The sequence below is a fragment of the Bos mutus genome, chromosome 6, assembly GCF_027580195.1.
Source record: "Bos mutus isolate GX-2022 chromosome 6, NWIPB_WYAK_1.1, whole genome shotgun sequence".
Taxonomy (NCBI): domain Eukaryota; kingdom Metazoa; phylum Chordata; class Mammalia; order Artiodactyla; family Bovidae; genus Bos; species Bos mutus.
Genome location: NC_091622.1, coordinates 69,088,820 through 69,112,745, shown reverse-complemented (window position 1 = coordinate 69,112,745; position 23,926 = coordinate 69,088,820). Strand labels below are relative to the sequence as shown.

The following is a 23,926-nucleotide window of genomic DNA, read 5'->3' as shown; positions in this document are numbered from 1 at the left end:
GTTATATTTGAAACCATCCCTGTATCACTATGGAGGGTAACTTCCTCTCCATTTCTTTGGGCATGTGCATTAACAGACCCTGATTGCTGTTTCTTACTCTGTTCCTCTCCCCATCACACCAGCAGAATTCTACAGCTTCCCAATGAGGATCTACTTTTGTTTTTTTATGAAATCTCATATGATCGCTTCCAGGGGAGGATAACAGTCAGCCGTTTAAGCAGGAGTGAAGAGAGTAGGTAGTATTCGAACAGGAAGATTTGTAGGAGAGGGACTGGTGGAGCAGGGCAGGGAGAAATAATAGCAATCAGTTTAGAAAAGACTGAAACTTGGAACAGACCTCTTGGTGAACTCTGGCATGTGGTTCCTGGTTCGTTTATTCTGGAGAAGATGCTACCTTAAGTAGAGGATAGACCAAAGAGTCACAGATCTTTTTCCAACGTCAAGTTCATAGGAGTTAGTGTGTGCAGTGTTCTCTTGTGGCAGAGATGAGGACAGGACATGCCCAACATAACTGCTGCCCCCTCTGCCAAAACCCTACAGCAACATGATATTGAAGAATAAGCATCCTGAGGTCCACCTGGCTTGCTGCCACACACACTCCAAAATCACAGCTGTGAGTTTATGGATGGGTGGTGCACCAAATCACTGAGAAGGACTGGCCACCCTGGGGAGACACTTTAATGAGAGTCACCCAACACGGAGGTGGGAATACACCTGTGGAAGGACTTGCCAAAGACATGCTTTCAGTCAGCCTCTGGGGCAACTCAGAGAAAATGGGAGAAAGGATTGGAAGGGCAGCCTCTCCCTTGACACGTGAACCATGCTGCTTCAGGGGGACAGGATGAGCTGGAAGGACCAGTCTAGCCACCCTAGGCTAATAGCCAGTACTGATATTGACAAAGCCTCAAATTACAACAGGGCAAATGGGGAACTTAGTGACCCAGGGCCTCTGGATCACTGCTTCTAGCTCTTCAGTTCAGTTCAGTTCAGCCGCTCAGTCGTGTCCGACTCTTTGCGACCCCATGAATCGCAGTACGCCAGGCCTCCTTGCCCATCGCCAACTCCCGGAGTTCACTCAGACTCACGTCCATCTAGTTGGTGATGCCATCCAGCCATCTCATGCTCTGTCGTCCCCTTCTCCTCCTGCCCCCAATCCCTCCCAGCATCAGGGTCTTTTGCAATGAGTCAGCTCTTCACATGAGGTGGCCAAAGTACTGGAGTTTCAGCTTTAGCATCATTCCTTCCAAAGAAATCCCAGGGTTGATCTCCTTCAGAATGGACTGGTTGGATCTCCTTGCAGTCCAAGGGACTCTCAAGAGTCTTCTCCAACACCACAGTTCAAAAGCATCAATTCTTTGATGCTGTTTTCTTCACAGTTCAACTCTCACATCCATACATGACCACTGGAAAAACCATAGCCTTGACTAGACGGACCTTTGTTGGCAAAGTAATGTCTCTGCTTTTGAATATGCTATCTAGGTTGGTCATAACTTTCCTTCTAAGGACTAAGCGTCTTTTAATTTCATGGCTGCAGTCACCATCTGCACTAATTTTGGAGCCCAAAAAAATAAAGTCTGACACTGTTTCCACTGTTTCCCCATCTATTTCCCACGAAGTGATGGGACCGGATGCCATGATCTTCATTTTCTGAATGTTGAGTTTTAAGCCAACTTTTTCACTCTCCTCTTTCACCTTCATCAAAAGGCTTTTTAGTTCCTCTTCACTTTCTACCATAAGGGTGATGTCATCTGCATATCTGAGGTTATTGATATTTCTCCTGGCAACCTTGATTCCAGCTTGTGTTTCTTCCAGCCCAGCATTTCTCATGACATACTCTGCATAGAAATTAAATAAGCAGGATGACAATATACAGCCTTGACGAACTCCTTTCCCTATTTGGAACCAGTCTGTTGTTCCATGTCCAGGTCTTACTGTTGCTTCTTGACCTGCATACAGATTTCTCAGGAGGCAGGTCAGGTGGTCTGGTATTCCCATCTCTTTCAGAATTTTCCAGTTTATTGTGATCCACACAGTCAAAGACTTTGGCATAGTCAATAAAGCAGAAATAGATGTTTTTCTGGAACTGTCTTGCTTTTTCTATGTTCCAGCGGATGTTGGCAATTTGATCTCTGGTTCCTCTGCCTTTTCTAAAACCAGCTTGAACAACTGGAAGTTCACGGTTCACATATTGCTGAAGCCTGGCTTGGAGAATTTTGAGCATTACTTTTCTAGCGTGTGAGATGAGTGCAATTGTGCAGTAGTTTGAGCATTCTTTAGCATTGCCTTTCTTTGGGATTGGCATGAAAACTGACCTTTTCCAGTCCTGTGGCCACTGCTGAGTTTTCCAAATTTGCTGGCATATTGAGTGCAGCACTTTCACAGCATCATCTTTCAGGATTTGAAATAGCTCAACTGGAATTCCATCACTTCCACTAGCTTTGTTCGTAGTGATGCTTTCTAAGGCCCATTTGAATGGTTGAACCCAGTTGAACGGTTCTATGAAGACCTATAAGACCTTTTAGAGCTAACACCCAAAAAAGATGTCCTTTTCATTATAGGGGACTGGAATGCAAAAGTAGGAAGTCAAGAAACACCTGGAGTAACAGACAAATTTGGCCTTTGAATATGAAATGAAGCAGGGCAAAGACTAATAGAGTTTTGCCAAGAAAATGTGCTGGTCATAGCAAATACCCTCTTCCAACAACACAAGAGAAGACTCTACATATGGACATCACCAGATGGTCAACACTGAAATCAGATTGATTATATTCTTTGCAGCCAAAGATGGAGAAGCTCTATACAGTCAACAAAAACAAGACCAGGAAGCTAACTGTGGCTCAGATCATGAACTCTTTATTGCCAAATTCAGACTGAAATTGAAGAAAATAGGGAAAACCACTAGACCATTCAGGTATGACCTAAATCAAACCCCTTCTAGCTCTTTACTCTCTATAAATATTCATGGAATTAAGATGAATGGATTTGAAAATTAAGTAGAGGCATGTTTCAGACATTCTCATACCCTAGAGAGAATGAGTTCCTGCTGTCTCACCTGTACTTTGGCACTTGGTTGCAGTTGAGTTCAGCATTTCCAGTGCAGGATTAGATGAGCCATCCAGGGGTGGAGGACTCGAGGATAAGTCCACAGTGATAACAACTCTACATTCTCATGACTTGTAGGAGGGGAAACTATTCAGTACTCTGTGATCATCTAAACTTCAACTGGAAGTGCAGTTTCTATGCTGGCCTTGGGAGGAGCAGCAGCTCCTAGGGCCAGAGGTACCAGGACTGGCCATGGAAATGCCTTTGTCCACGTCACCCGAGCCTGTGTCCATGGCTCCACCTTGTTGTGGCTTTACGGCCACAAGGAAGTGCCCTTACTTACTCCAGACCCCTCATCATGGCTTAGCGGCAGGTGCCCAGGGAAATTCATCTCTAAGAAGGGCTGAAGAGAGAGGCAGTCATCCAGGTTCATTGTCCAAGTTGAGAAGGAAAATCTTCACCTGCTTGTGATTTGAGAAAAGCCAAATGAATTGCCCCTTGCTGAGATTCTGTTGGAAGGTTAACAGCTGTCTCTCCATTAATGGTGAGTAGTTTTCAAGATATTCTTTCTTATATTTGACTTTGGAGAACTGAAGGACTGGATTCTTGGCAGTGAACCCTGTTTTTGAGGACCTGCCCTCTCTTGGATGGAAGCAAAATTTCACTGGGAAGGAAAACACTTCTCCATCTAGACATTGGCTTCTTCTATGCTTATAACACCCAAAGGGACCAGCAGCATGTTTTGCCTCTTGTTTTTGTCTTTTCCACGCCATCTCTTATTGGGCCATTTTGGGTGTGTATCTATGAGTCACTGTACATTATTAGTTATTGTGACATTTTAACTTTATCAGGAAGAAGTTTGAAGAAGTTGGGCTCTCAGGCCTGGACAGAGCACTCTATTAGACAACATAAAAGACAGCAAGTATAAGGAGGTTTTGTGAAGAAAATGGTCATTTGGTCTTATTCACTGAGGACTGAATATACAGAAAGTAGAATTAAGTGGGGCTTAAATTATGCAACACTGAAAGCTTATGAAGTTTAAGGTGGGGATCTTTAATAAAGGTTTGCCAACATTGTCAATTCCACTTGAAAGAAATTTCATCTAAATAGCTACAGATGTTACTGTCACATGAGAGCACAGGTCTTTTTAAGTTCTTCCCAAGGTACCAGCCAATCCTGACTGTGAGCATGAAACTCCAAGACCACATTTGAGGCACAGTTTTTCTACCCACTCAAGATAAGCCACATCTACATTTGTGAAAGTCATTAAGGTGTAAGAGGATCCCCTGGAGAAGGAAATGGCAACCCACTCCAGTATTCTTGCCTGGAAAATCCCATGGACCGAGGTGCCTGGCAGGCTACTGTCCATGGGGTCAGAAGAGCAGGACATGACCATGTGACTAAACCACCACCACCAGGAAGACTCAGGTTCTCTGAAGCGAACCTAGAGGCACGATGGGTCCCTGTTCTCACGGGCCCCCTTTTGGCAAAGGGCCAGGGCAACGCCATGTGGGCCTGGGAAGGTCACGGGCGCTAAAATGGACCTGCACCCCAGTGTAAGCTCTGTCATTACCAGTGGGGCGAACTTGGGCAGAAGTTTTTAACAACTTAAATCTTTTAAATGAGAAGAAACAAGCCACCCTTCCTCTTTCCTATAACTGTCTGAATACCTGGCAGTCTCCACCTTGGGCTTTAATCCTCTGTCTTTAACTCTGCTTCTTCATGGATGAGGAGTTCCTGAAAACTGAGATTCTTCTCATCCTTGACAGTGACTAGACATCAACAGTTTAATGTGTTTTTTGAATATCTGAATGAATGAATCATGGAGGTCTAGGTGGTGGCATTACTGTGAAAATTATGTGTAATAAAGGTAGTCTCCTTTCTAAAGTCCATAGACTTAGACTTCTAGGAAAAGGAAGGGATCCTCCCAGAGGTGACCTAACAATGAGGATTCCCTCATTCACCCACTTGCTTTACACTCACCTTTAGTTCTTTTGACTAATGTCTGTTGAAGGCACCGGGCTGTGTTCCTTCCAGACACTGGGCCAAGTCCTGCAGGTCTATGAGAAGTCATGTTCCCTAGCTGACTATCTAGAGAGAAGATAATTTTAAATATTATATAAATATATAAAATTATAAAATAATATTATATAATTTTAAAAATTGTAATCAGGATAATAACTGCCTGAGTAGGGCATGCAGTGAGCACAGCGCAGGTGTGGATGTCTGCTCGGGAAAGTGAGGAGAGGTTCTATAAAGGAGGTGGCACTTATGCTGAGCCCTGAAGATGGAGTAGGAGTTTCCCAAACTGAGGGAGGAGAAATACCTGAGTGTCAGGTCTGCCTGTGACCCACTGGGCAATTTGGACAAGTTACTTTACCTCTAACAGACTCAGTCTCCTCACCTGTTAAGTAGAGTTAGCTCCTGGGGTTTCTTCCAGGATCCTGTAAGAGAACATTTAAAAGTGCACCACATCAATGCAGGTGATGCTAGATGAATAAGAATTGTTAGGGTGGTGTTGCATGAGTAAGAGCCTAGCAGTGAGAGACTCTGGTTGTTATGGGAATCACATTCAGGTTTTCTTGGGTATCTAAGAGGGACCCCAACAAATAGTGCTTCCCTTTCCCACCTGAGTTTGGAATAATTAGAGAAAAATTGAAGAGTAATTACTGAGGCCAAAATATCACCTTTCAAATGGTAATAGCTAAGTTGGAGAACAAGACCTGGAACAAGGTAAAAAGAGCTTGAAGGCACCCAGCCCGGGCAGATCTGGGCATGATGTCTTCTCAAATAGAAGCCTGCCCTGGGAAGACTCAGCATATGGAGCGGCAGAGGAAAACTTCCAAGACAGCCAAGGGAGGAGTGCAGCTGAGCTGGCCCGTTGTTCTTTCCTATTTTTTCACTGAAGGACTTGCAGGGGGCAGAGTGAGTGAAGGGCAATGTATGGCTGGAGTTTTCTTTGGAAACCACTTTCTTGTGGAAATGTTGGGGTGGACAGAGGGGCAAGAGCAGACCCCTTTAACACAGTGTTACTAGGGCATGGGGGCTGGGGCACGGGCAGTATTCTGAGGGTGGAAAGGATATAGAGATGTTGCTGAGGTATGATAGGCAGGCAGGGCCCAGGGTCATGTAAAGCCTGGTGTGCCAGGCCAGGCAAATGGACTGCAGGTGGGCTGACCGCAGAGAAGAGACATGGTGGACCAGGACTGCTGAAGAGACCAACTAGAGGGGCTGGCATTGCAGATGTATGGATACAGTGGCTCCAAACCTCATGCTTATAGGAAGAGAGAAGGCTGGAGCCCTGGTTCCGCCAGGCCATTGGAAGTTGAAGATACAGGCAAGGAAGTGGGATCTGGGTCAGACAAGCTTGAAGTGAAAACAGAAGAGAGAGGTATTCTTCGGTGAGCTCCAGAAGTCAAGAACCAGGAATACAATCCATTCAGAGAGGAAAGCAAAATTTGATAGGGGAGTGGAAAATCTGAACAGTTAAAAGAATATAGAAGAGAGTAACATTCTCAGATTTTTTTGAAATGTAAGATTTTGGGATGATAAGAAAATGCAAGCGGCAGCCCTGAAAATAGGCAGTTTCAGAGGAATAGAGGTAAATGTCCTTAGAGTGGGTGGGGTCAAGGATGTAGAGGGGTCATCCACAAGGACATGGACTCCTTTAGAATGACGTCAAAGTTCAAAAGGAGAGGCAACATTTTACACTTTTGACGTATGGTATTGGGTCAATTGGGCTTCCCTCATGGCTCAGATGGTAAAGAATCTATCTGCAACGTAGGCTACCTGGGTTCAATCCCTGGGTCAGGAAGATCCGCTGGAGGAGGGCATGGCAACCCACTCCAGTGTTGTTGCCTGGAGAACCCCATGAACAGAGGAGCCTGGCAGGCTACAGTCCATGCAGTTGCAAAGAGTCCAACATGATTGAGTAACACACACACACACACACACACACACACACACACACACACATTGGGTCGATTTTAATAGGTATATGGGAAGATCCCCTGGAGAAGGGAATGGCAACCCACTCTAGTATTCTTGCCTAGAAAATTCCATGGACAGAGAAGCCTGGTGGTCTACAGTCCATGGAGTTGCAAAGAGCTGAACATGACTGAGCAGCTAACACACAAATGTGATGGAACCAAGAAAAACAGACACAACAACCTTCAAAATATCAACAACCATCAGCAAAAAAATTAAATAACCCACCAGGTTTATGCAAGAATGGAGTCATATAAACACAGATATTTACAGTTGTGGAATATAGGCCTTGTAACATTTATAGAAGGAGCAACAATGAAGTCTTTTTTTTTTTTCCTACTAAAGAAGAATGCACTGGCTGCAGGCCCATGGAGGAAATCTTCACCAAATATGTGCCACCTCCAATGGCTAATGTACTCCCTCTTACCTCCAAAGCACACAACCTGGAGCAGTGTCTGCCCCCAAACTGTAAATCCATCCAGTATCCTAGAAGCTCATCTGCAAACCAGACTACACATGGGCTGTGAGTTTGTGAGAGAAATGCAATCTCTTCCACATACACAGAACCAGATGGCATTTATCCCATCAGCTGATATTTGTGATTATTACTATTATTTTCTGTAATTGCCCTTCTGGGTCCTGTTTACTCATATCATGCTAAGTAATTGTAATTAACCAATGAAATATTTGGAGCTAAGCTAGTTCAAAGCTATGGTTTTTCCAGTGGTCATGTATGGATGTGAGAGTTGGACTGTGAAGAAGGCTGAGCGCCAAAGAATTGATGCTTTTGAACTGTGGTGTTGGAGAAGACTCTTGAGAGTCCCTTGGACTGCAAGGAGATCCAACCAGTCCATTCTGAAGGAGATCAGCCCTGGGTGTCCTTTGGAAGGAATGATGCTAAAGCTGAAATTCCAGTACTTTGGCCACCTCATGCAAAGAGTTGACTCATTGGAAAAGACTCTGATGCTGGGAGGGATTGGGGGCAGGAGGAAAAGGGGAAAACAGAGGATGAGATGGCTGGATGGCATCACTGACTCGATGGACGTGAGTTTGAGTGAACTCCGGGAGTTGGTGATGGACCGGGAGGCCTGGCGTGCTGCGATTCATGGGGTCGCAAAGAGTTGGACACGACTCAGCGACTGAACTGAACTGAAGCTAGTTCAAAAAAGAAACTGAGGCCAACATGATGGAATGTGTATAGCAATTCCATCTCATAATGCTATGTACTTTCAGCTAAAGTATATAGCATTTTATTAAAACCAGATGGAATTTGTTCATTTTTGTTGTGGCAGTCAGTCATCTTAGACAACCCTACAAATATGCTATGAAAAAAAAAAAGGAAGCCAACAGGGGCAAAGTAATTCTAACAAATCTTGAGGTACTGTCTTAACAACAGTTCTTTTCCAGGAATGTCTTACAATAGTTTTCTGCCAGGAAGAATCCTTGAGAATGCCAACCTTCATTGTGGTGATCTAGAAGGAAAGAGCTTTGAAAAACAGACCTCCTTTCCCCCATAGATTTCCCTGTCAAGATACATAAAAGAATTCAAACTAATCAAAAAGCCCAATTGAGCTGGCTGCCTAACTAGGACAGGCCCAACCTTGAGTTCAGAGAGCTTTCTAATGCGTTCCATCCGTCTCTCCAAAGAACAAAATTTACAGGATATGTTGGCTGCAAAGGAGGCTTGCTTCTAATGAGAAAGATGATCACATAGTAGCTGAAATGGCATATCGTGGAAGTTTAACTCAACTCTGAAAATACTGTTGCTCTGAATAAATGACCCATGCCCAAGATGCTGAATTTTTTTCTCTTTCTTCTTCCCTCTTTCCCTCCTCCCTTCCTTCATTCTTTCCCTCCTTTCTTTCTCTCTTCCTTCTTCCCTTCCATCCCTCCCTTCCTCCCTTCCTCCATTCCTTTTTTTCTTTCTGCCTTTTGCTATTTAATCATCATGAAACAAGTAGCCAGAAGTCATGTGAAGACCTGAAGAGTCAGCCCTTGAGGTTCTTTATCATCTGGTCCACCTTTCCCGTGCAAACCGAGCAGAGGATGGCTCCTCTTCACCCCAGCAGGATGAACACTCTATTGTCTTGTCTTTTGCCTTGTTTCCACTCACACCTTCCTCCCCAGCACTCACAGGCTGTGATCACCCCTGTCTCCACCTGCTGTCTGCACTGGCTTTTTTTTTTCTTTGTTTTCATTGCTGCACAGGCTTATCTCCAGTTTGAGAGAGAGGGAGGGGACACTTTAGCTGTGGTACGTGGGCTTCTCACTGTGGTGGCTTCTCTTACTGCAGACATGGTCTTAGTTGCTCCAAGGCATGTGGGATCCTCCTGGATCAGGGATCAAACTCATTTCTCCCACATTGGCAGGCGGATTCCTTACCACTGAGCCACCAAGGAAGGCCCCTGCCTGGATTTGTCTGCCCCTCTCAACTATCTCCCTATATCCTTCAAGGTCTAATTCATGTTCCATTCTCCATGAAATCTTGCCTAATGACACCAGCCAACACCAATCTTATCCTTTCCTGGTTATCCTCCCACTTACTATCAAATCAAGAATAGAAATTGTTGCTGTGCTTGGACCTCTGTCTTGTAGATTCCTAGGTTACCTCTGAGCTGAAGGCCTTCTAGCAATAATGATGAGAATGGTATAGGAGCAGTGTGTGTCTAGTACTTGCCAAACCTGGTCTAAACTGTCTAACTTGGTAGAGGTTGCGTTGGAACTTAATTTTACATCGTCTCGTATTATCCCATTATATAAAGTTCTAGGCTCTTATGGCCCTTCTGATAACATTTGCAGCTTTTAAGGGATAAACCGTTAAAGTTTTAGAAAGAGATAACCATAAAAGATGTCATAGAGAGTTACAACTGATCCCTCTGGAGGGGCCCCTCAAGCTGGCTTTCCCTTCTTGGGGTTGGTTTGACAGAACCCAAAGTATGATTTTGAGGATGCACTCAGGGATGATGGATTTCCTGGTGTGTTTTCTCACAAATACGTGTATAAACGTATCCATCTTCATCCTCAATATATAAACCAGATTAACAATTCTTTTGTAATTAGAGATAGTCCTTCCCAGAAACTATACTTCCCAGGGCTACTTCTACAAGGCACTTCCTTCTAAATAGAGGATGGGTAAGAACTTTGATTAGTGCCCAGGAAGTTGCCAGGGAACATGAATCAAACCCTTTCCACATTTTTCCCCAGTGGATGAAACTGCTCTGGCCGTGTCACTTGTTGGCCGTGCTGGCCTTTAGCATGTACTCAATATCTCTGTGCCTTTCCAGTTGTCTACACAAATAGTACGTAACTCAGTGTCGTTGTAAAAAGTGCTCACAACAGTGAGTAGCACCAGCTAAGCACTTAGTCAATGGTAGTTTTTTATGTTTATTATGTATATCTTTTCACCAGTATTTGAGACATATTTCCATAATAACACAACAGCCCTAATGGAATAGTGAAGCCCACACTGATTTTTTTGAAACTTCAAAGATTATTCTAAATCCAAGAGCACCAAGTCAAATGACCTATTTTTCCTTTGTCTTTTGCACACTTCTCCACTCTTTTTGTTTTATTGACCGTGATCTGTACTCCTGGTTGAACTTCTTTTCTCAATTTTTATTCATCAAACCACAGGAGCAGAATGCTGTGTGTCTCTGAAGCCCTTAACCTCAAGGACTTGTTGTCACTTCCTGAAAATGCTTTTCCCCAGAAATCTTTCTCCTCCTTTTACTATATTTTCTGTGAAAGTGTTTGCTGCTCAGTTATGACCCATTCTTTGAGACCCTATGGACTGTAGCCCACCAGGCTCCTCTGTCCATAGGATTGCCATTTCCTTTTCCAGGGTTTCTTCCCAACCCAGGGATTGAACCCGGCTCTCCTGCATTGCAGGCAGATACTTGACCCTCTGAGCCACCAGGGAAGCCTTGTGGCTTCCCCCTACCTGGTGGGACCTGCCGCCTTCAAAGGTGATTGTCACACATGGAAGGCAGCTGTAGGCAGGCCTGGATGATTCATGAGGCTGGCGGCTGGCCCTGCCCCTCCTCCTGTCTCGGGGGACACTCAAGCCAGCGTAGAACCCTGTTTTGCAGGTGTTTCTTAGTTGAGTATCAAATCAGTGGACCAGTACTTATTCCTAAAACACCGGCAAATATATAAAAGACTTTGCTGCCTTATTCTTTTTATATAATCGTTGTTAATAATAAAGGAGTAGCCACACCTACCATAGTTTCTATTAGATGAAAACGTGAATGGGGAATTTTTTTTTTAAGCTTCCAGCTCTCTACGAAGTGCAGGCAGTTCCCAGGTGGGGACGGTGGTCTAGAGCTGCCAGGGACAGCTCGTGAGAGCAGCCAGGGACAGCTTGGGAGAGGACCCAGCTCTATTGCAAGAGAAATATGCAGAGCCTGCCCTGCAGGCCTGTGACTAGAATTTTTCCTCCTTCCCTCCCTGGTTGTTTTACAAGGTATCGGATGACTGGCAGCACCCAGTCAATGTGGAGAACTAGAGACTGGAGTCAACACCTTCCTCCCTTCCCCCTCCTATTTATTTTTCTTCCTCTACCCCTCCCTCTCAGTCAAAACACCAACCCACCAGACCAATCCAAAAACCTCTGAAGAGGTAAAGTGTTAGAATGTATGAAATCAAAGGATTAACAGTATCAAGAGAAGAGGGAGTAGAGTAGAAATGAACACAGCATTGTAGAGCAACTATACTCCAGTAAAAGTTAACTTAAAACAGAGAGAGAGGGAAGAGGGAGACAGAATAAGAGGAAAAATCAGAATTTCAACATTTTTTTCTCCTTCCAGGGAAAAAATAGAGTCTAGCTCTCTGGCCAAGTAGGCCATCCATCTGGGAGGGAGAACCCACGTTTTCCCCAGGTAGTACATTCCAGAGAGTGAATAAACTGTCAAGAGATGCTGGACTGGGGCCATAGAAATACATGACATTAAAATGCAATGATAGAAGCTGTTGACAATCCTTCGAAAGATGCCAGAGGGTTTAAGAGGCAGACGCAATACTCGCAGGTGCTGCTGCTGCACCGGCTGAGTTGTAGAGTTCCTGTCTTTTGCTGCTGGAAAAGCTGAGGCAACACAATGACTTGCCCAGGGTCACACACCACGCTTGGGACAGAAATAACCCTGACTCCCCCTTCCTGGCTCTAATCAGCTGACAACGCCACTTTATTACTGTACTATCATTCCAATCTGAATCATGTAAATTGCTCCTAATTGCAGGTCTGCGGTGAACTGTAACCTCCGTGTGACTTCTAGCTGCCAGACCATCGAGCTAGGAAGTGACTGAAGTTTCACAAACTCCTGAACATGGGATGAACTGCTGGGGCAGGGAGTGGGGGAGTGTTTGAAAACTTGACTCTGAAAGTTCTGAGAAGCATCATATTTGGATTTTTTTTTAATGAATTTGAAATGTCACCTCTCATTTATTAAATTTGAACAAAGAAGCACTTGGGATCCAAATGGATGACATTCAGAAAAGCATTCAGGAATAAATCTCAGATATTTTCCAAGCATTCAATCTTCACACAGTTCCTTTTCATGCTCATTAAGTGACTGTTTTTGTATTTAAACATCCTAGGTTATCACATGTGAAATCTAAAAGATAAATGAACAGACTAGTGATGACCAGTGGGAGAGGGAAAAGGGGAGGGGTAAGACGGGGTAGGGGAAAAGTGAAAGTCACTCAGTTGTGTCCAACCAGTCATGTCCGACTCTCTGCAACCCCATGGACTGTAGTCCCCCAGGCTCCTCTGTCCATGGAATTCTCCAGGCCAGAATACTGGAGTGGGTAGCCATTCCCTTCTCCAGGGGATCTTCCCAACCTAGGGATGGAACCCAGGTCTCCTACATTGCAAGTGGATTCTTTATCATCTGAGCCACCAAGGAAGCCCTAAGTGTAGGGGACTAAGAGGTAAAAACCAGTATATATATAAAATAAATAAGAAAAAAAGATATATTGTACAGCACAGGGAAATATGGCTGTGATTTTGTAAGAACTTTAAATGGAATAAAATATAGAGACTAAAATAACATTGCAAATCAACTATACTTCAATTTTTTGAAAGCTGTCAAAATGATAAAAGTAAATAAACTTTCTTTTTAACTCTTTTATAGTCTACTATTGGAAGGGGGTGGGAGGAGGGGCCCAGGAAGCAACCAGGCATAGAAATTCAGATCTGTCCTTGGGGCTGGACATGTGCCATGCAGGAAAGAAAGTAAATTCCAGTTGGCAAATTGCTCTAACTGATTCATTTGTCCACCCAGAGACGCCACCTACCTGCTCTCAGGTATTCAGGTGAATGACAGGTGGGCGGGACCTATTGAATGTTTGAATAACTAAGGTCCCAGCAATGTTTTATCTGTCGAGGCTCCTGTGATGTCACACATTTCCTGGTCTCCACCAACCAATGCCCTCCTCCTTCCTCTAGGCACCTGTAGGACGGAGGTGGAGGCCGGTTACTGCCGGGGCAGCCCAAGGAGTTGCTGGACTCAGCCACAGGCGTGAGAACGGCTGGGGTGCTGCTGCTTTGAGAGCCCCAGGCAGCACTTGGAAAGGTGAGCTGAAACCCTGCTTGTTCCTCTCTGGACGTTTAGACTGTGGACCCCTGACGGATCTGAAGGAAGAATGTGAGTGAAAAATAGAAGCTGAATGGTTTAGCCCTGGGTGTTTGTCCCAGAGGGAGAAGTTCTTTTTGAAAGGAAAGAGATGCCTTTGACATTTTGGATGCAGAGGAAAATTCTCCCAGGTCAGATATTTAATCCTTTTGGTTTCTCTTAATCATTAATCCAGCCTCTGCTTGTCTGGGAAGTTGAACTGATTACTATTATTTTTAAACTCTGAGGAGGAGTGGATACTTTTTTTTGAAACTTCAAGATGCAGACCTGTGTTAGGAGGGGGCTGAAATCGGAGTTGACTTATTTTCCCTTACTTTCTGCGTTCACCAGAGGCAATTTCCATCTAGACCTATGAGATGACCTTAATTATGACCCCCCCCCCAACACACACACCCTCTGAAAATCTGTTCCTCCAGCAGGTAAATTCTATTGCCCTTACTCAGAAGCCTGCACCCCAGGCTTCTTCCTTCTTTCTTCTCTAGAGAAGTCTCCTGTTTTCTTTGTCCTTTATTCTTTTTAAAACTACTTCACAGACTTGGATTAGAATTGTTTACATTCAGACCCTGAGTTGGCTGCCTGCTGACCTTTGGCTAAAGTACAGATCATTCCTCAGTGTTTACAAGAATATAGATTCAGGTCTGATGTGTAATTTTTTGGAACTCTTCCATTTTTTCCCTCTCTTTTCTTTGCAAATATACCAAGGAGACTGTCCTGCCAGGCCCTGTCTTTCTTAAGTAATTTTACCTCTAGGATCCATTTTGTTTTCTTAATCCTGACCACACAGACTGCTACCACTTCTGTTCTGAATGGCCCAGTAGCCACACACACTGTCCACCCAATACTGCTGTTAGAGGAAAAGAAACCATCTCCAAACCTGGCTCCCTACTGGGATGAGCTGGGAAACTGGGGGAGAAAAGTCAACCTGTGAGGGAGGCATTTCATCCTGAATTCCTTCATGGGCTATTTTTCTGAGATTTCAGTTAGCAAGGGAATAATCTGTTAGGACTCTTCCTGTTCCTATAGATATTCATATTCATCCACCCAGAAATTCAAAGTTCGTATCAGTTCTCCTAAAGTATAAACTGACACAAATTGAGAACACTTTAATCTCAGATGTTTGCTTCTCCCCCGAGACTCTGCCTCACACTTGTTGCCAGTTTCTCTTACTCCTCAGAGGCTTGTATTGCTCTTCAGGTGACCTTTGTCTGTCCTTTTCCCCTGAGCCTTGTGTTTGGATGGTGGTGGCTGCTTGTCCTTCACCAATAGCCTCACTTGATTCAGAGTTTTGTCAGCACAAGAGAGAAAAAGATCTCTTAGATCCTAAATCTTCTGGATAGAACTGTGTCCTTAAAGTCACAAACCTCTCCACCATATTTCCTTCCCCCTGTGGGCCGTGGTTCGTTAGGTCTCTGAATAGTAGGTAATGTCTGACTAAGCCAATCATTTTATCACTATATGCCAGGGCTCCTGACTATTAAATGAACAAAGCTATGGATACTATGCCCCCAGATATAAGAAAGAAAAAAAAATTACAGAGACTGGAATTCAGAGTCAGGTGATTTAGAATGCAACTGGTATCTTGGATAATGTGTACATGAGTTTTGTTCACAGGGATGAAAAGACCCCCAGTGGTTCCCTTCCTGTAGCAACTCCATCCCTTGGTTAAGTGCAAAATGGCTTGATTGAAAACTGTACAGTCTCTTCCATTTACATCTTCCTTACATTACTTCTCTGAGTCTCTGTTTCTTCATCAGTAAAACAAGAACTAATAATCCCAACAATATAAAATGGTCCTGAGAAGTACGTAGGGTAACATATATAGAGCATCTAGTGGCCAGTTCCTGGTGTTAAGTGGGTACCAAGCAAAGGCTAGATCCAGCCTCCTTGAGGGTGTTTATCTGGATTGCTGGAGGAAATAGTCTGACCTTTCTGAGATAAAAGGTCTAATGCGGTTGCACTTGTTAGGAACCCTGATAGTTCTTGTTATGGTTATTAGTTGTAAGTAATTAACACGGATGTTCACAGTGTAGAGAAAGGAGACAGGCAGGAGGGAAGAAAATCCTTAAACTGTGTCATTAAACAGGCCAGGCAGATTGGTTCCTGCCATTCTCTCAGGCCAGCTTTAGGAGCTGCTAGCCACGCTGTTACTCCTGCCTTTTCCCTCCTCAAGACTCTCATCCCACAACAGCCCACAAAGTGTGGTCCTCTGCAGGCTTTCGGGGGAAACGGTCTGTTGGCATTTGTGCAATCTGACTTGGCAGACAGCCCTCTCCGCTTTCAGTTGTGTTATCTCCAGGGCAGACTGCTGCGTGGTCTCCTCCAGTCTTGCAGGTAAACACCCTTGGCTGCAGCCTGGTGAGTTGCAGGGCTAAGTCTCTGGGAGGAGGAGCCTGCCCTCGACTGAGGAAGGGGAACGGGGAGGTCTTGCAGACATGATCATCTCCTTAATGGACTGTCGTGTGCCCTCTGATGACCTTGAGCGATTGCATGAGAGCAGGTGTGTTCCTAGTGCCCTGGGAACTTCTCCAGGTCTCACCTTATCCTGACAAGATAAGGTCATCATCAAAAAGATAATTTTCAACATCAAGAGCAAGGTAACAGCCTAGTGGATTGAGATCAGGGGTTCATAACCTTGAACTGATTACTAGCTTGCTCAGTGGAACCTGGAGATACGCCTCAACCTCGCCATCCATCAGTTTCCATATTTACCTTTTCCCCCAAAAGGGATGTCAGTGTGTTGTGGTTCACATCCCCAGGCCCCATAACAGAAGCTGGATGGGCTGTGCACCTATGTGAGTAGGTCAGGTTGACTGCAGGGGAGTGGCCATATGCCTCATTAGGAAATATTAGTCTTATTTATTGAATTCTAGGTGGAATGATTCTACTGCATTAGAACAGTGGCCTGTTCTTTGTCATCAGTCTCCCTGAGTTAAAAAACCCAGCTCCACCTCCTACTAGCCTTGTAACCTGGGATGGGTTATTTAACCTCACTTTACCTCAGCTATAAGAAAATTGTGAAGCTGAAATGCACTGAAATGTTTAAAGTGCTTAGAATAGTCTTTGGCCCAATGTCAACTATTATTTTCTTGAAAGGAAGGCATAGTGGCTAGAATCAATCAGATCTGGGCCCATTCCATCAGGTAATTATTAAACTAAATAAGTAATTGAATATCTCTTTGTCTCAGTTTCATCATCTGGAAAACAGAATACTTACCAAACCCAGTGCTATTGTGAGGAATAACTGAAATGGTTTCATATAAAGTGGCTGGTATATAGAAAGCACTCAATAAGTGTTAAATTGTGTAGTATTAAAGGAAGCAATTGTTATATTGGATACAGCTAGACTTCCTAGGTCATGCTACAGTTTGGCTATAATAATGATGGAAACAGTAGTAAATTGAGAACCAAATACTCTCTGAGCAAAACAGGTTTCCCAAAAGGCCCCCAAAGGCTTAGAGGGAGAACCTGGTAACAAAGATTATTAATATCTTGTTTATCTTGGAGTTCCAGGCCAGGGGTGCTGTCAGTTGAAATGCCTGGTCCTTTGCAGAACTGTGGGTAGTAGGATTCTATGATGTAAATAAACAGTGGGGTATCCTGGAGTGGTGATTCCTGGCTTCCAGGGACTCCTTAAAGTGGGGAAGATAAGGTCTGCTAGGATTCTAACTACTTAAAAGGCCATTCTGTATGATGCTGCCGAGAGGGGATGTATGAGAGATACTCTAAAATGTGTCCTCCCCCTTGCCTCGGCATTCGTGGACTCTCTGATGTACGTAACTCGTCCTGATATTTGTGCGCTGGCACCGCATAGACTCACTTTTATGTGGGTGGCAAATTTATTGTTCTCTGACAGGGCCTCTAAATAACATGGGCTTTTCAAAACCATTTGGAAGGAAGACTACATCACTCTTTCTGGGTTAATAGGATTTAACCATCTATTATCTCCTATACAGGTTTACATGAAAGCCATACAAATTACAAAGCACAAAAACTTCACTGAGCTGAAATAAGAAACAGAAATGTTGATTCTCCTCTATAAACTTCTTCCATTCATCTTTTCCTCTTCTTTGGTTCTAAGATGAGGACAACACAGTGACCTGTTGCTTACCCACAGATGTATTTCCGATCAACATGAGGCAGAACTTTCTAAGAATTAGAGTTGTCTAAAAGTCCAGTAGACTGCCTTGCAGTGCACTGAGTTCCCCGTCTGAAGGTGGTGGTTTTTTGCTATATTTAGTACCTAGTAAAATGGCATCCCACTCCAGTATTCTTGCCTGTAAAATCCCATAGATGGAGGAACCTGGTAGACTACAGTCCATGGAGTCCGAAAGAGTCGGACACGACTGAGCAACTTCACATGTTTACTGAATGAACGAATGACAAAGAAGACTTGCATCTCTTTAGCAGCACATACCACTCATCTGTACAATAAAGATTAGATCACGGATCTCATAGGGTCATTCTAAAGATTAACTGAGAAAATACATGAAAATTATCCAACATAGTATCTTGCACTTAGTGAACTGCTCATTAACTAGTAATAATTATGTTTTATTTTACATTATAAAATATAATCTAAAAAGGAGGGGAGAGAAGGGATTCCTGGGATTCAAGTAGAGGATAGAAAAGATGACCCCCAAATTTGAGGTTTGTGGTTTTCTATTCCTGTTCTCTTCACCCTGCCCTTCTGTGTCTGCCTTTCCAGAAGAATACCTCATCCCCTCCCCCTCCTTCCAGTTTAGGGAGCCACACTCTTTGACATGGTGGATTGACAATACACTTCTGTCAGTGGCTAAGTTCTGCCCCAATTAACCAGAGATCTTTTATATATATATTATTAATATGTGACTTAGAATGTGTGGACTGCAGTTCCACCATTATTTTCCAGTGACTCTTGGTCGCTTCTTGTGTTTGAAGCATTTGTCACAGAGATGGAAAAGACTTCACCAATAGCAAAGAGTGGAAACTCTACAAGAATTTTCTCTAATAGCCTCTTGGCATGGAGCATGGCAATAATACATATATGATGGTGAGGTCTAAATATGTCATTGCTATCTGTTGAGATGATTTACATAACTTGCTGATGACTGCTCTCACAGTCACGTGGCCGTTTTTGACTAGTACGCTACATGTTTAGGCTCCAGCATACTCACGTTAACACATGAGTCATCTGGTGTTTTCAGATTCCTCATTAACTATTATCATTATGCTTGTCTTATGCCTCCCACAACACACGCACAAACTCAGCTATTCTACCTGTAGTTCTTTTTTCTCCCTTGGGGCCCTAGAAATTTGGTTTAATAGTCATCTCTGGAGACATCTGTGTTCTCACTTAGGTATGGATTAAAAGAAAATTAGGTTTTTGTAGTAGCTCAGAACTGCTATCCAGAAGTATGTATTAATAGATGTCTAAATGGCTGCCACTCACCATATTGTCCCTAAATCCTGTAGAGAAGCATTGGAAAAGATCATGGGGAATGTGTACCCCCTTCTGGGTATACAGAGCCCTGTATTCATTTCCTATTGCTGTGGTAATAAATTACCACACACTTGGCATCTCAAAACAACATGAATTTATTTCCTCACAATTCTGGAAGCTAGAACTGTGAAATCAAGGCATTGGCAGAGTCCTGCTTCCACTGGAAGCTCCAGAAAAGGATCCTTCTTTGCCTCTTTCAGCTTCTGTGCCTCCCGGTGTCCCAGGCTTGTGGCTGCTTCATTCCAGTCTCTGTCACCACATCACCATCTCCTCTATGTTTTCTCTTCCTCTGTCTCTTAAAAAGACACTTGTCATTGGATTTGGGGTAAATCAGATAATCCAGGATGATCTCATTTCAAGATCTTTAACTTAATTTTATCATCAAAGACAAGACTGTTTTTCTAAGTTCACACTCTCAGGTACTAGGAGTTAGGATGTGGCCATATCTTTGGGAGGGACATCCTACACGTAGGCCCCTCCCACTTCTTATGATGAAATTCCTTATCTACTTAGAGATTGAAATATTGGGCAAAGTACAGGCAGGGAGAAACAGAATTGGCAACCTTCACCACTACCATTATTTATTCCTATGTTCAAAGTTCAAAATACAATTGTTAAGTGCTTTATATGCTAAAGACCTGCTGAATCTTTTCACAGTCACTAGTATGATGAATCTACAAAAACAAATCAGTGAAGGTCATCTTAGTTTGCTTTAACAGATAGGTGGTATTCTGGCTAAGGAAGTGATTCCTCCACTCAACCCTGAGCCCATGATTGGAGATATTTCAAACAGAAGCTGGTAGGTCATCCCCCGGCATGTCATAAAGAGGATTCTTGCTCTTGGTGAGAATCTAAGATTATCACCCAACTCAAATCCCTGTGACTTCTTAACAATTTTAGGATCTCAGACATGTGGGAACACCAGACACCAGTGGGTGGATTCCTTTTCCTTGAAGAATTTGCTCAGTTTCTTCCTTCTGCCTGGATTTCTTCCAACTTTCCCAAATTTCGTTTATCTTTCATGACCCTCCCTGAGGACAATCTGTTCCAAGAACTTTCCTTGACTGTTCTGAGCCATGCCACACTGCTTTCTCACTCCTTTTCCTCCACACTTGTCCCTGGCTCCTATTTTGGAGGACCGTACTTATTGTGTGTTTTCTTACATTGTTTTGTTTGTTTTTTCCTATATGAAACCTCCATTTTCCTAATTAGAAAAACTCATTGAGGATGAAATTGAATTGCCTATGGGAACTCCCACAGAAATGCAGACAAGAGAAGGCAATGGTACCCCACTCCAGTACTCTTGCCTGGAAATCCCATGGAGGGAGGAGCCTGGTAGGCTGCAGTCCATGGGATCGCTAGGAGTCTGACACGACTGAGCGACTTCACTTTCACTTTTCACTTTCATGCATTGGAGAAGGAAATGGCAACCCACTCCAGTGTTCTTGCCTGGAGAATCCCAGGGACGGGGGAGCCTGGTGGGCTGCCATCTATGGGGTCGCACAGAGTTGGTCACGACTGAAGCGACTTAGCAGCAGCAGCAGCAGCAATAGTCAGGCACGTAAAAGGTAAATACCTATAGAATTGAAACAGTAGAGATATGCTGAGCACTTAAATATCTTCCTCCACCTTGTCGTTTCTTCCTTAAACCTTGGTTATAGGTTAAAAAAAAAAAAAAGCATTTCCTAAGTATGTTTAGGCTACCCACTCCAGTATTCTTGGGCTTCCATGGTGGCTCAGATGGTTAAGAATCCATCTGCAAGGCAGGAGACCTGGGTTCAGTCCCTAGGTTGGAGAAATCCCCTGGAGGACGGCATGGCAACCCACTCCAGTGTTCTTGCCTAGAGAATCCCCAGGGACAGAGGAGCCTGGTGGGCTGTGGTCCATGGGGTCACAAAGGGTCAGACATGACTGAGCGACTAAGCACGGCACAGCACAAGTGTGTTTTTCAGTCTTGAGTGTAAAAAGGCCAGTCTGCTTCTTTACCATACTTCTCATCTGACATCAGCCCTGCCCAGGACCCTGTGGCAACTGACTGTAAGAGCCATGAGCCATTGGTCAATGCAGAATATTCTGCTTTCATTTTGTTGTTGGCAGGGGGTCAATTCCATCTCAATATGTTGGTAGACCAGGAAGCAGAAGGACATCTTTTATGGGCCAGAGTTCTTACAAACAAACCCAAGTTTGAAAGGTGTGCCCTGACACCCCAGGGGAAAGGCAGTAAAGTCTTCTGACAAGAGAGACAAAGCTCCTTTCCAAAAGGAGCTTGTGCAAGTCCATCACTGACTTCTAAAACTTCAATTTCTTCTCATTTAACACTCCCCTTGTTTTTCCCATTTTCTGAACATCTATCTTCTCATTTATTGACTCCAGATATATCACATGTTCTCCTTTTAGTTCAATTTTCCTTGAATTTCCTGACTATATTTCAACCTCTTTAAAGATCATTTGTATTTTTTTTTTCTTTTATAGTGTTGGCAACACTATACAGACAGGTGTCATTCACAGACTGCATTAATGAATTACTCTCCAGAGACTGGTGATTTAGATATTAAGTAGGAGCAGAGCTAACCCTGACCTTTGTAGCCCATACACACCTGCCCTCCCTCTGTCCTCTTTCCCCTGCAAGTCACATGGCACCCTCGTCTCCCCACCTCCACTTCCAACCCAGGCTCTTAGTTTGAAGATAGCTTTTATCCTGTGCATGACTATTTTTATTCAGATCACTAAAGTACCTGGAAATGGAAGTGTGAGTCAGTCATGTCCAGTTCTTTGCAATCCCATGTACTGTAGCCTGCCAGGCTTCTCTGTACATGGAATTATCCAAGCAAGAATACTGGGGTGGGTTGCCATGCCCTTCTCCATGGCATCTTTCTGACTCAGGGATTGAACCCAGGTCTCCTGCTTTACAGGCAGATTTTTTACCATCTGGGTCACCAGTGTGCTAAGTTGCTTCAGTCATGTTTCTGAGCCAACAGGGAAGCCCATTAAAGCCCCTAATTTCACCCCACTACAAATGTAAGTTAAGGTATAGCCCCCAGAGCATTTGTCTAGCCTCTTATATATCTTAATTCAAAGTTGGTATTTATAAAAAAAAAATGATGGCACTTTGATACCTGCAAGTCTCATACAACTTATCCATAATTTAACATGTAACTGTAAATTTACACTGTTTAATAGAGAAAGAATGAAGCAGGGCAAAGGCTAATAGAGTTTTGCCAAGAGAACGCACTGGTCATACCAAATACCCTCTTCCAACAACACAAGAGAAGACTTTACACATAGACATCACCAGATGGTCAATACTGAAATCAGATTGATTATATTCTTTGCAGCCAAAGATGGAGAAGCTCTATATAGTCAGCAAAAACAAGACCGGGAGCTGACTGTGGCTCAGATCATGAACTCCTTATTGCCAAATACAGAGTTAAATTGAAGAAAGTAGGGAAAACCACTAGACCATTCAGGTATGACCTAAATCAAATCCCTTATGATTATACAGTGGAAGTGACAAACAGATTCAAAGGATTAGATCTGATAGACAGAGTGCCTGAAGAACTATGGACGGAAGTTTGTGACATTGTACAGGAGGCAAGTGTCAAGACCATCTGTAAGAAAAAGAAATGCAAAAAGGCAAAATGGTTGTCTTAGGAAGCCTTACAAAATAGCTGTGAAAAGAAGAGATGCAAAAGGCAAAGGAGGAAAGGAAAGATATATCCATTTGAATGCAGAGTTCCAAAGAATAGCAAGAAGAGATAAGAAAGCCTTCCTCAGTGATCAATGCAAAGAAATAGAGGAAAACAATAGAATGGGAAAGACTAGAGATCTCTTCAGGAAAATTAGAGATACCAAGGGAATATTTCATGCAAAGATGGGCTCGATAAAGGACAGAAATGGTATGGACCTAACTAACTCTCTTAATACCTAGAAGATATCAAGAAGAGATGGCAAGAATACACAGAAGAACTAGCCAAAGAAGATCTTCATGACCCAAATAATCAAGATGGTATAATCACTCACCTAGAGCCAGACATCCTGGAATGCAAAGTCAAGTGGGCCTTAGAAAGCATCACTACAGGCAAGAGTGCTGGAGTGGATTGCCATTTCCTTCTCCAGGGGATCTTCCCGACCCAGGAATCGAACCCAGGTACCCCGCATGGCAAGCAGACGCTTTACCATCTGAGCCACCAGGGAAGCCCAATAGAATTCCAGTTGAGCTATTTCAAATCCTAAAATATGATGCTGTGAAAGGGCTACACTCAATATGCTGGCAAATTTGGAAAACTCAGCAGTGGCCACAGGACTGGAAAAGGTCAGTTTTCATTCCAATCCCGAAGAAAGGCAATGCCAAAGACTGCTCAAACTACCGCATAATTGCACTCATCTCACACGCTAGTAAAGTAATGCTCAAAATTCTCCAAGCCAGGCTTCAATAGTACGTGAACTGTGAACTTCCATATGTTCATGCTGGATTTAGAAAAGGCAGAGGAACAAGAGATCAAATTACCAACATCTGTTGCATCATCAAAAAAGCAAGAGAGTTCCAGGAAAATTGTCTACTTCTTCTTGACTGACTATGCCAAAGGCTTTAACTGTGTGGATCACAGCAAACGGTGGAAAATTTTGAAAGAGATGGGAATACCAGACCACCTGACCTGCCTTTTGAGAAATCTGTATGGAGGTCAGGAAGCAATAGTTAGAACTGGACATGGAACAACAGACTGGTTCCAAATAGGGAAAGGAGAACATCAAGGCTCTATATTGTCACCCTGCTTATTTCATTTTATAT

At 43.6% G+C, this 23,926-nt stretch overlaps 1 protein-coding gene across 7 annotated transcripts in view; it reads left to right on the top strand.

Annotated features, from left to right (window-relative positions):
- Positions 1-23,926, top strand: part of LNX1 (ligand of numb-protein X 1) — a 187,325-nt gene that overhangs the window by 46,482 nt on the left and 116,917 nt on the right. For 2 of the 7 annotated variants that reach the window (XM_070372394.1, XM_070372397.1), the window contains one exon: positions 13,472-13,598. The exons of 1 other annotated variant lie outside the window; for it this stretch is intronic. The gene's annotated coding sequence lies outside the window, so the exon portion shown is untranslated. Of the gene's footprint in view, positions 1-2,558; positions 2,912-2,961; positions 3,587-13,471; positions 13,790-23,926 lie in introns of those variants that run through there. 4 more of the 7 variants (XM_070372396.1, XM_070372395.1, XM_070372399.1 and 1 more) reach the window with 4 other exon arrangements.